Source organism: Labeo rohita, chromosome 25 (assembly GCF_022985175.1).
Source record: "Labeo rohita strain BAU-BD-2019 chromosome 25, IGBB_LRoh.1.0, whole genome shotgun sequence".
In the NCBI taxonomy this organism is placed as follows: domain Eukaryota; kingdom Metazoa; phylum Chordata; class Actinopteri; order Cypriniformes; family Cyprinidae; genus Labeo; species Labeo rohita.
The window spans coordinates 9,549,887-9,563,185 of NC_066893.1; positions in this window are offsets into that span (position 1 = coordinate 9,549,887).

Sequence of the window (13,299 nt, forward strand, 5' to 3'; positions counted from 1 at the left end):
GAACTCCACATTGTGACCGTCTCAGAACGTTATGGGGATGTTACTAAACAACGTCCTTGACACCAGTGGGGACGTTCTGAGGCCGTTTTGGGAACGTCACCTTTCTAAATAAAATATGGTCCCCTAAACGTCCCAAGAACGTGCTGAATGTTCTGTGAAGGTCTTCCAAATAACGTCCTCCAAACCTTTAAAGAACTCCACATTGTGACCGTCTCAGAACGTTATGGGGACGTTACTAAACAACGTCCTTGACACCAGTGGGGACGTTCTGAGGACGTTCTGGGAACGTCACATTTCCAAATAAAATATGGTCCCCTAAACGTCCCAAGAACGTCCTGAATGTTCTGTGAAGGTCCTCCAAATAACGACCCCCAAACCTTTAAAGAACTCCACATCGTGACCGTCTCAGAACGTTATGGGGACGTTACTAGGCAACGTCCTTGACACCAACGGGGACGTTCTAAGGACGTTCTGGGAACGTAAAATTTCTAGCGGGGAAGAGAGCAAGAGCAAATGAACTTGTTAATTATTATGGCAGTGCATCAAAATTCTGTGTCATCAGTTTGCCAAAAAGAACACAGAATGGTTTACGCACCATGGTAGGGAGCAGGTGTACATTTCATTCGTACCAACTAACATTTTAAAAATACGAACATTTTCATGAATTCGAAAATGTGTGTCAGAACGGCTTTATGAACGATTTCCACAAAAATTCGCTCTGGTAGTGTTTCATGAATGAGGCCCATTGTTGGAAAGGGTTCAAATACACAAAAATGCTGAAAAACCTAAGACACCCCAGTGCAGGTGGCATGCACATGATCACAGGGTATAAGGAAACCCTGCTCAACCCCTGCTATTTATTATACATTTACAAACCACCTGAAACATAAACACGTTCTCATAAAACCAGTAATTATATATGAAGAGTTTGGTTCCAAAATGCGATAAACGCCAATTTTTTTTTTTTTTTTTTTTAACAAAATTGAGTTCCTGCCAAAATCAGTATTGTATCTGGTCGGTATTGAAAAGGCAGGTTTTAATTTTACGCAAAATGCGATATCCGCCGTGTTATTCTGTCGTGTTTTCTCCCTGTGTATCTTTCCAAACCGCGACAAACGCCAGTCTCCCTTCTCTGCAAAATGCGATCCATCCGATTTTTAGGGAGTTTGTAAATGAGATACTGATTTTATACAATAAGTTAAATAAACAAGAATAGTTAATAAAAGTTAATATTAAGTGACTAACATTGTCTGACTATAACACTATTGCCTGATTTTGCTCTGTTTCGTCGAAACAAAGTCCGAGCTACTGCGCATCTCCATTCAAACACAGCTGTGTTTCCTTTATGAATGAACATGCGTTTTTATACGGATCTAGTGAGTCAATGAATCAATTACCCATTCATAAAGACAGTCACTTTCTTTATTCCCGAATGAATCAGCCGTTCAGAGGAATCAAATGAATGATATGATTCAGTATATAAAACCGACACCTACTGGCAGTTTTAGTTTAATTTTTTAAGTATCTTCTCTTCAGTTATTTAAATAATTTAATATTTCTATATTCAAAATTTTATACTTAAAACATTAATCTCAACATGAATTTATGAATTTGCATATTGCACGTATGCCACCTCTGAGCCTCATTAAACATATGAAAATACACCTACAAGCCACTTTTGTGCTCTTCTGTGCCACCTCTGTAGTACAATTTATTTTTGTTAATAATGATATCATTTGATTAGAAATGTAAAAAAGCTTATAAAATATATTTTTAAAAAAATTGACATAAAAGATGACATACATTTTAATAAAGTTAAAAAATGCCATCACAAAGGTAAAAACAAAATTTCCCACTAATTCACTTTAAGGAGTCAAATATCACCTCGTATCACCTATCACCTGTATCAGTTTTTCCAGCCTAAAGATGCTATGTGAAAGTTTGAAACAGAAAATAGTGGTTTTCATCTAGCTACTTTCTTGGTAAAGAAAACACATCATCTGCATGGCACAATACTCCCTCAAAGTTCTCAAACATCTGCCACATCCTCCTTTGGAAATGTTCTGGCGCGGATGCAATTCCAAATGGGAGTCTGTTGAAGAAATATCTCCCAAACGGAGTGATGAAGGTTGTTAGGGGACGTGATTCTGGAGTTAAAGGGATTTGCCAAAATCCTGACCGCGCACCTAATTTTGTGAAAACTTTGGCATCTGACATCATTGCCAGTGTTTGGTCAACAGCAGGCAAAATGTGACGCTCTTTCTTCACCGCTGCATTCAATGGTGTGAGATCTACACAGATTCTCAGTTTGTTTTTCGTCGGTTTTGGCACAACTACCATCCCGGAACACCAGGCTGTGGGCTCAGTCACTTTTGATATGACTCCCATACGTTCCATTCTCTCAAGCTCTTCACGCACCTTGTCTCTGAGAGGTAGAGGTACTCTTCGAGGTGTTGACAGTGCATATGGTACCGCCCCTTGTTCCAGCTCTGTGTGGTATGGTTCCTTCAGCTTGCCTAGCCCTTGAAACACAGATGGGTAGAGTGCCTTAAAGTCTGTATCTGTCTGTGTCACCTCGTTGACTCTGTGCACTAGCCTCATGGCTTGTATAGCTGGCAGGCCCAAAAGTGGTTGTGCCAATCCAGCTACAACATATACAGGTTGATCTGTGGATCGGCCCTTTGCACACATTTTGCCCTGGAAGCAGCCTTTTACATCCAGCAAATGTTTACCTGGACCCACTAATCTTTTCAGTGGTTTGTCTAGCTTACCATCTCGCTTCGGGTCGAATACACTCTCTGGTATCGAAGTCACATCCGCGCCTGTGTCTAACTTGAAACTGATGGCGTCTCCATTCAGAGTGACTTTTTCAATCCATGGCTTGGTGGTTTGCGTAGATACTTCACCTAAGAATGCATAGTTCTGAGAATCACTGTCTGACAGCACTTCTGTGACTGTGTATACTGCTTGACCGTTGCGACAAGCCACCGCAAAATGTCCTTTTTTGTGACACTTTCGACATTCTACGTCTTTGGCGGGGCAATCTTTCCATGTGTGTTTTCGTCCTTTACCACATCGGCCACATTCTTTTCCACTTGGCGTGTCAAACTTTTGGTCTTGGTTTCTCTGTTTCCCTGTATATTGGAACTTTTTTCCTCTTCTCATTGTTTTAATTGCGTCCACATTTGTCTTGGGGTCAACTCCGGCAGCACTGTGTATTATTGTCTGTTGTTTCTTAACAGTCTCACTCTGTCTCACTTTTTGTATTGCCTTTGCAAGGGTCAATTCTGAGTCCATTTGCAGCTGTTCAGATAATTTTCTGTCCTTTATCCCGACTACAATTCGGTCTCTTATGAGTTCATCTTTTAGCACCCCAAAGCTACAATGTTCTGCTAACTTGTGCACATCTGTAATGAAGGTTTCTGCACTCTCCCCCTCCTGCTGGCATCTCAAGTTGAACTGTGCTCTTTCAAAAATCACGTTGTGTTTGCCTATGAAGTGTTGCTCCATTGCAGTTTTAACTGAACTGTACTTCTTTTTATCTGCCGCTCAAAGACACTCAAAATATAATCAGCTGCGTCCCCCATTGCATACAGGAGTGCATTTACCTGATATTCTTCGTCTTGGTCTTTTAATCCGGATGCAACATAGAACCTTTCAAATCGTCGGATCCATCTCGGCCATTCACTCGGACTTGAAAAGTCGAACGGTTCGGGCTGCGTTATCTGCACTGACACTGCCATGTCTTTCACTCTTCGCATGTGTGCTGATTCCCTCTCACCGGCTAGTGCAGCTTCACTGGCTCTCTCTCCGCGTTCGTGAGCATGCAAAGGTCACCGTTGTTCTCTGCCGGTATCCTAATCACACACCGTGTCCACATGCGACTGAGGTCATAAGTATATCCGGAGATATGTGTTCTTTGCCACGTTCTGACACCATGTATAAATGATCAGACTGGACGCTGAAGTACTTTCACAACAAAACCTTTTACTGAGTGACAACCGGAACTCATACAGAACCTCCCGCATAGCCTTGTGGGTAATGTAGTCTCTCGCTACAGTTTTGAAATACTGTCTTGAACTAGGTGCAATACCTGCATGCGCACAAGGCGGTTTATGGCACTTATAAGTGTAAATTCTGTGAGAACCTACATCTCAAAACCCTCCATACTAGGCTCACGGTTTTTGAGAAGGAGTCATTCGCTTTTCCCCATCGTACTCGGGAGGCCACTGAGGCACTCCGTTAATCCACGACCTGGGGTTCGGATGTAGAGCTTGAGGTGACTGTGAGCGAGCAGACGGGCCCCGCCCTTTCTCTCCCTCTCTCGCCCAAGCATTCACGCATGACTGCTTATGCCCTTGCCTGGAGGCACGCATTGCGATTTCCATCAGACTAGAGGTCATTTTGTACCCTCGTAGTGTTCGACTCTGAGGATTTCAGGCCTGCTTCAGCCGACGCTCTTCCACCTAGCAGCCTACCCAGAGCTTGTAGACATGTTGCCGAGCGCCACAGAGAAGCTCTCTATTGATAGACCTGAATGCCTCCCAAATCCCAGTCGTCTAAACTCTATGAGCAGTTTCTGAGCAGCCCAATTTTGAGGTCTGCATGGAGAAAGCTCTCCTTTTTCAATGATCTGCATCAGGAGATCTCCAGATCCTGGAAGCAGCCATTCTCCACCCGCCTTACTAATGTGGCAGCCGCTGACTTCACCAATCTAGTAGGTTCTGTGGAGCAGGGCTATACCGCAATTCCAGCAATCAAGGATACGCTGGCTATGCACCTCTCACCATCTTCAGCTCCTTCCTGGAAGTCCCACCCCTGCTTCCATGTAGGACCACTTCCACCCTTCATACTATGGCCATTCTCCAAGCCTACCAGACGGATGTCCTTAAAGGAGAAGTCCACTTCCAAAACAAAGATTCACATATAATGTACTCACCTCCTTGTCATCCAAGATGTTCATGTCTTTCTTTCTTCAGTCATAAAGAAATTATGTGCTTTGAGGAAAACATTTCAGCATTTGGACTGATAATGGACTGATATGGTGCCCCGATTTTGAACTTCCAAAACAGTTTAAATGCGGCTTCAAACAATCCCAAATGCGATTGTAAACGATCCCAGCCGAGAAAAAAGGGTCTTATCTAACAAAACGATCAGTTATTTTCAAAAATAATACAAATTATGTACTCTTTAACGCCAAACGCTCGTCTTGTCTTACTCTGCCTGGACTGTTTTTGTTCCGGTTCATGACAGTTAGGGTATGTCGAAAAATTCCCATCTCATGTTCTCCCTCAACTTCAAAAGGATGTTTGATCTTCTTCGCGTTTTCACTTTGCAAAGACTGGGTTGGTACTTCTGCAGCGATGTAGGATGATTTTGAATTGATTTTTGAAGTTGAGGGAGAAAATACGATTGGAGTTTTTCAACATACCCTAATTGTCTTGAGCCAGAATACACAGAGTTCAGGGAGAGCAAGGAAAGACGACCGTTTGAGATTAAAAAGTATTTAAATTGTATTATTTTAATAAAAATAACCGATCGGTTCACTAGATAAGACCCTTCTTCCTCGGCTGGGATTGTTTACAACCGCATCATTTGAAGCCGCATTTAAACTCCAGAAGTGGTTAAGGAATTCCGCAGAGCCACAGACTTGGCCCTGAAAGCTCAGTGGGCTCTGTGGCTGTAGAGTGCCACCTCTGGGTTAATTTCACAGAGATCTGTGAGAAGGAGAATGTTTATCTTCTTTATGCCCCCATATCTCAGTCTGGGCTGGTTGGGGAGGCAGTCAACTCTGTGGTGGAAAAATGTTGAACTTCCAAGTCCAAGTCAGCTGCCCTTAGGCAGTTTATGCCAAGGAGGGCACGGGAGTCCTCTAACCCATCCTCCTCCTTGTCCAGAGAGCACTTCTTGCCCAGGAAGGAAACCTCCAGTAGGAGCAGCGACCTGGTTCATCCCCCATTGACGGTCTGGGGAGCCCGTGGCCGGCCATTGCCCCACCGGCAACCTTTATTTGCACCATTGGTATTTCTGAAATATTATGTAGTTTTATAGGAGGAGGTTTCATAGACTTGGCAAATTCATTGTTTAGAAGTTTGTACAGACATCTGTTGTGGGCATTCTTGGCAGTTTTTCTGAGGCTTTTAAAAATATAAGTTATATTAGAGATTGACCGATATATCAATATACCGATATTTTCCCGATATTTAAATATTTTACCATAAACGGTTATCGGTTTTGTAATATCGGATTCACCGATAAACGCTGCCATCTTGTGGGTGTTTCGAGAATTACCGGCAGGATCGCCATTTCAGCGCGACTAAGGGGAGACGAGACAACAACAACGGCGGCATGCATAGGTAAAGCACTTGCTTAGCTGTAATTAGTAAACTTTATTTAACATAACAGCCATTAATACACATATTAGATGTGTTACATAAATGCCTGATACGTAGCTAGTTTATGCAGCTTTGGATCTAAGAAATAGGCAATCTCACAGAGTCACGTAAGATAATCCGTCCTAATAAACACGTAAATTTGTCTGAATTAAATAATATACAGCCCATATATGAGCACATGTTGGAAATGAAAGCGCTGAATTTAATTCTCTCTGTGTTGTCTATATGCACATCGTTAGTCTCGTGAAGTCCGGAGTCTGCTAAAATAATCCGTCAAGTCCCAATAAAGACTTATCTTTGCCTGAATTAAATAATACAGCCACGAATAAGCGCATGTTGGAAATAAAAGGGCTTAATTTAATTCTCTCTGTTGTGTATATCATTAATCTCGTGAAGTCGCTTTCATTTTGCTGTTCACTCACCGGGTTGATGCATAGGAAATGTTCCAGCACAGACTTTCCAACAATGATTGTATGAATTTGAGATCCAACTTCTTACACTGAGGACTCAGGGACTCATATGCAACTATTACAGAAGGTTCAAATGCTCACTAATGCTTCAGAAAGAAAAACCAACGCATTAAGGAAAGAAAAAGGAAAGGATAGGAAAGGACGTGACATGTGACATGTGGTGACCCATACTTGGAATTTGTGCTCTGCATTTAACCCATCGAAGTGCACACTTTTACAACCTCAGTTGTATATGTTTCTCTTTTGTTCTGTTTATGTATGCGTTTTGTTGCAGAGGTGGCTGTTCCACGACTGGCTGTTGTCATCATTGAAGGCTGCCTCCTATTGGTGCTGTCAACATGACGAGTGTTTAAAAATCTTCCATTCATCTTCTTCAAGAGCTTCTTTGAACGCTCACTCTTAGACGTTGCCCTTTTGTTTCTTTTTGTTTGTTTATTTTGATTTTGTTTTGTGATTGTATTTTCATTGTATTTGTTTAAAGATTAATGCATCGTTTTTCCTTTTGGAGCATCAGTGAGCATTTGAACCTTCTGTAATAGTTGCATATGAGTCCCTCAGTGTGAAAAATGAACAACTGTCACTAAATTAAACAAAACAAAACAAAAAAAAAACACAGCTGTTAAACATTCAGGTAACAACACAGTATTAAGAATCAAGCGTATGTAAACTTTTGAACAGGGTCATTTTTATAAACTCGATTATTTTCTCTTGTGGACTACAAACGTCTCTGATGTGAAATATCTCAGGTCAGTATTTTGTATGATCCTTCTCATTTTAATAAAATAATTAACATTTTGCACATTCTGCAAGGTGTATATAAACGTTTGACCTCAACTGTATATCGTGATAAAAATTTTGGCCATGACGTCCAGCCCTATTCGTGTGTACGATGGTGTTGTCCAGTGGGACAATGACAGAGATAAGTGATGAAAGTAGACACCCCAGTGCAGGTGGCATGCACATGATCACAGGGCATAAGGAAACCCTGCTCATAAGCTTCTCATATTTATTATAGATTTACAACCCACCTGAAACACAAACATGTCCTCATTAAAACCCATATTTAAACATGTAAATTGAACAATGACCAAGAAATCAACCAAGATAACAATTAAAGGTCAAACCACAACTGATGAGCAGTCCCGTCGCTTTGCAGGATGCATAGCAGGAAAAAAAAGCTGCACCCATTAATAAAATATTGACACAAGTTATTTGAAAAATAAATTCACTCTAACACATGCGTAGGTTTGCTTTTCACGTTGGTGGTGAGAGAGCAGAAAGTTAGAGACTCAGGACACTTCCAAATCTTGTCGCACCACCAGCTACAACCCATCGTCACCAGATCAGCACGCTCCACCCTCTCGCTCCCTCTCCCTGGAATTCTGATTCACGGCACATGCACCACTTCATCAGCAATCACTATAAAGAGTTACCTCTCCTACAGTCTTTTGTCTGGTCTCTTTCTAACGAACTCTACAGACTCCCTACCAGATACGATCCCAAGACCGGGAATTTGTCTTCTATTATCATCGATCTGCCTACCCTTTGTCTGCCTCCGATACACTCCTTTGCAAGAGAGACATTTCCAATATCTAGCTAAGTCTGCATACAACCTGCACATTTATTCCCTCTCAGCGCCGTACCTCTGCTTAATCAACTCTGTTTATACTATTTACCTGTCTGCCTCCTTCTGTTGTGTGACACATCCTAAGCTGGAAGATTGTGTATTGTGTATCTTTCAGCACATTGTTTGCCTTTCTGTGGATTGAATAAAGCTTGTATGCTTTAGAGCATTACAGCATTAAAGATTGTGTTTTCTTTCCGTTTGCTTTGACAAAGACCGTCCGGTATGTGACAACCTTTTAAGCTCAGCTTAAACTATACGATTTTAATCTGATTTTGGCATGATCTACTTGACGTAGGTGCACATGATTTCTTTGGAACAGGTGTGATGACACACTTTTTTTCCACAGACTGGGGACAGAATGTGTACCTATAGATTGTTGAAAAACAGGCCACTAAGCTGGAGTCAGTTCCATTGTAAAAGTCTTTAGCACAAAGGCTGAAATGCCATCTGGGCCTGTAGACTTTAGTTTGTTCGCTTTGAGATGTTCATCCATACAAGTAATAGGACTCTTACTGGTTGGTTATAGCTTTCACTGAATCCCACAGTCTTTTAGAATTTGATGTGGCAAAGCTTTCCTCAATAATGTCTTTTTATCGCCTTCGGGCAACCCGAAGAAGCTGGTTGAGCTCTTGTTGTACAGTTTTTAATTGTAGCTGGTCACACTTAATACACTGCTTTATTTCCGTTGTTATGTACGGCTTATTGTTAGGGTCTTTTTTTGCCACCACATTATCCACGCAGAAAAAAATATTGCTAGTTATTGACTCAGTAGCATAGTCTACATTTGAACTGTGCAAGATGCTCCAGTCAGTGCAAGTTAGTGAAGTCTTGAACAGTCTTGCATGTGCAGTTGTCTGCCACGTAGCACATGGGGGGGCAGTTTTGCCCGCTCTGCCCGTTGGCCAGATTAACTTCTTTTAGGCACTGTGTGCTTGTACCATTACAGGCAGGGCTTCAATAAAAGACCCTCAATAAAAAGCGCTTGAAACAAATGTTTCCTAACCTTTTTATTTATACATTTGATTTTACATTTTGTATGTTTTTACACTAAAAAAAAAAAATAACTTATAGAATTTATTTTAAAAAGTAACTTCAGCTTGGCCAGTTTGAGTAATTTTACTTGATGCAGCGCTTGTTGTTGATGATCATGTTTTTTTTTTCTCGTTGTTGATGACCATGATCATGTTTTCACAAGCAAAACATGATCATGGGCGCGCTTTGCTCATGAGCTGTGTGCTTTTACGTGAAGCTGCGGCTCATCTCGACTGCTTCCCGTTCCGGTCCTTCTACTTCCGGGTACGAGGCCGCTGCGATGTGCGTCGATGGGGAGCAATAGGAAGCAAAGAAGGTTCTGCCGGGTGAAAACCCTGCAAACCTCTCGCTCCTCTCATCCCTCGGTCGAGCTTCCGGATGAGTTTGTTAGTCTGTCTCAGTACAGCTGATTTTCTTATTCGGAGCTCCTAAATGGGCAGTATGGTCAGTGGCAGCATCGCTAGGAGGGTGTGAGCCATTTGAAGCTGATGCTTCAGCTGAGCAAGCCTCTGCGGGGGGTTGTTTCTCAGTTTGAGGCGGACGCTAAAATGGTGGCCATGCTTAAACGGGCAGCCAAGGAGGGGCTGAATAACAGACATCTGAGTAATGACCTTTACACTCGTTTCCAGTGCCTGTTCCCTGGAAGTGCACGAGAAGTTGATGAAATCACGGAAGGCTCGGTTTTCGGCCAGAACGCAATATACCAACTCCTTCTCCTTCACCACCCTTGATGGGGGTCCAGCGAGGGGGTTTACGGAGGTTCCCCAAGCAGAGAGGGTGATTGCGGTGCACTTCCCGCAAAACGCCGCCGTTTGACGGGATCCCCCCAAGGCTCCCGTCCAGGGCCTGTAAGTTCTCTCTGGGCAAAGGCTTACACAGCTTCAGGACAAGCTGCGTCCACCCTGCACGCCATGGCCATCCTGTGAATGTTCAGGCCATGGCGTTATGAGATCTGTATGAGGGTGGTTCGAACCTAGAGCTACAGGAACTGCGTATAACAACTGATTTTGCTCTCTGAGCTAAGAAAGTAGTGGCGCAGGCTTTGGGAAGGACGATGTCCACTTTGTTGGTCCAGGAGCGCCACCTGTGGCTTAACCTGGCAGAAATGCGGGAAGTTAGAAGTCCACTTCTTGAACCCCCATTTCCCAGATCGGTCCATTTGGAGGGGTAGGGTGGTGGACACCTATCTTAGATCTGAGGTTTTTTGAATCGGGCCCTTCACAAGCTCCCGTTCAAAATATTAACCCTTAAACACACATTTCTTCATGTGTCAGGGTTCAAGATTGATTTGGGCATTAGACCTGAAGAACGTGTACTGTCATGTCTTGATCCTTCCAAGACTAGGTCTTCGAGGTCAGGCTCATCAGTACAAGGTTCTCCCTGCGGCCTATCCCTGTCGCCCCGCACCTTCACTAAGGTCACTTAGGCTGCCCTTGCCCCCCTCAGTTATCTCGGTGACTGGCTGTTCCTAGCACACTCACGAGGTTCGGTTTGCACTCTCAGGGATGTGGTTCTCAACCACCTGGCTTGATTGGGACTTCAGGTCATCTAAGAAAGGAGTAAACTCTCCTCAGTACAGGGTTTCTCTTTTCTCTGTGTGGACTCGGTCACTGTGACTTCAAGTCTTTCTTAAGACTGTGCATAGTCAGTGCTGAAGTGCGTGAGAGCACTCAGATTCAGTACAGCGGCTCCCCTTATATGCACCAAGGCTCTTGGGACATATGACATCCTCAGCTGCGGTCACGCTGCTGGACCCAATGCATATGAACCCGCTGTAGCACTGACTTCATACCGAGTCCCGAAATGGGCATGGCGCCCAGGCACACATCGTGTGTACATCACACTTTTGTTGCAAACCTTCAGCCCTTGGGGACGCATTTGTTTCTACGGGAAAGGGTGACCTTGGAACAAGTGTCTAGACGCACTGTTGTCACAACAGTTGCTTCCAAGTCAATCTGGGGCACTGTGTGCAACACTGCTTTGGCGTTCAATTGCTTGGAATTGTTGACAATGCTTCGGGCCCTGAAGAGGTTTCGGTCTTAGTTCAGGGCAAGCATGTGTTAGTCTGCACAGACAACACAGCGACTGTGCCGTACATCGACTATCCAGATGGTGTACGCTCCTTTCGCATAACACAACTGGCCCACCATCTCCTGTTCTGGAGCCAGCACAGCCTCAAGCTTCTGTGTGCCACTCACATTCCGGTCGACAAGTTCGCTCCGAGGTGAGTGGAGGCTCCACTCTCAGATGGTCCAGCTGATTTGGAGTCGGTTCGGCCAGGCACAGGTAGATCTGTTCGTCTCAACAGAATCCACCCATTGGTGGTACGGCCTGACCGAGGCCCCCCCTCAGTACAAATGCATTGGCACACAGCTGACCGAGCGGCTTTCGCAAACAAGCTTATCCCCCAGTAAGCCTTGTTGCACAGACACTGTGCAATGTCAGGAAGGGTACAGATTAGATTCTTCTGGTAGCCCTGTTCAGCCCAACAGAACTTGGTTCTCAGAGCTCGTGCTCCTATCATCAATCCCTTCCTGGCACATCCTTATGAGAAAGAACCTCCTTTCTCAGGGGAAGGACACAATCTGGCACCAGCGCCCAGATCTCTGGAACCTCCTTCTTTGGTCCCTGGATGCGACCAAGAGGTCTCCAGAAACTTTCCACCCGCAGTGGTAAGCACCTTATGCAGGACAGAGCCCCCTCCACTAGGCGGTGGTACCTCCTGGAAATGGCGCAGGTGTTCTTCCTAAGAGAAGAACCCACGGAGATGCGGCATCAAATCTGTGCTAATCTGTGTAGGGAGGGCTCATGCCTTATTGGGACCATGAGCCCTCCCTACATCTATACCCTAACCAATATTTTGATTTATCTTTTCGATTTTTTTTCCTTCATTTTCATTGAAAATAAATGGCTTTCCGATATGATATGAGATTTGAAAAGGGAGTAAAAAAGTTCGCCAGAAGGCAGATTCGAACCTGGGTCGATCGTGTAGAATCAGATAATCAAGATCATTCGAGATAAATAAGATCAATAAACACCTTTGAACTATGGCCGTTGCATGAATCTTGTTTTCTGAGAAACTACATAACATAAAAGTAAGTTTTGTTTGTAGAATCAAGAGCTGGGGTTTCTTTTTCTTCAGTAAAAATGTCTTTAAACTGCAGATTCTTATGTAGCCCTTACTCTGTTTAAATATCACAAATTAGCCATGTCTGTCACTTTCTCATAAACGCAAGGTGTAGTGTGATTGTGTTTCAGTGGGAACAGGCTAAACTGAATAAAGATCAGTTACATTCCTCACATTTAATGCAGATTCAGTGTAGTGAATTTGCTTTCGCCAACCTAGGGAGGCAAAATAGTGTAGTGATGGGTACTCACGTCACAGATGAAGTTATATTTTTTGGATCACGTGTCAGTTAATGTGGTTATGAGTATGTCACATAAGAAAGATTGGTGGGATCTCTAACTTTTAGAACCTCTTACTGTATTATCAACACAAGGAAGACACAAGTGTAATAAAATAAGTTTTATTAACAAAAGATAGACAAGAACAATCAACAATGCTTTACATTTCCAGTTTTCACTGTTTCTAGTCATATTAATGTATTTCCCAAGCAGAATATATAATGTTAAACCTATAAAAATGGTTTTAAAAAGAACATGGCACCATACTTTAATCACTCTAAGTGTTGCAATGACTCACACAATGACCATATTTTTTGCAGTGACTCACCGGTAAAAGTTTAATGAGTGGGTAGATGACATGAAGTGGTTT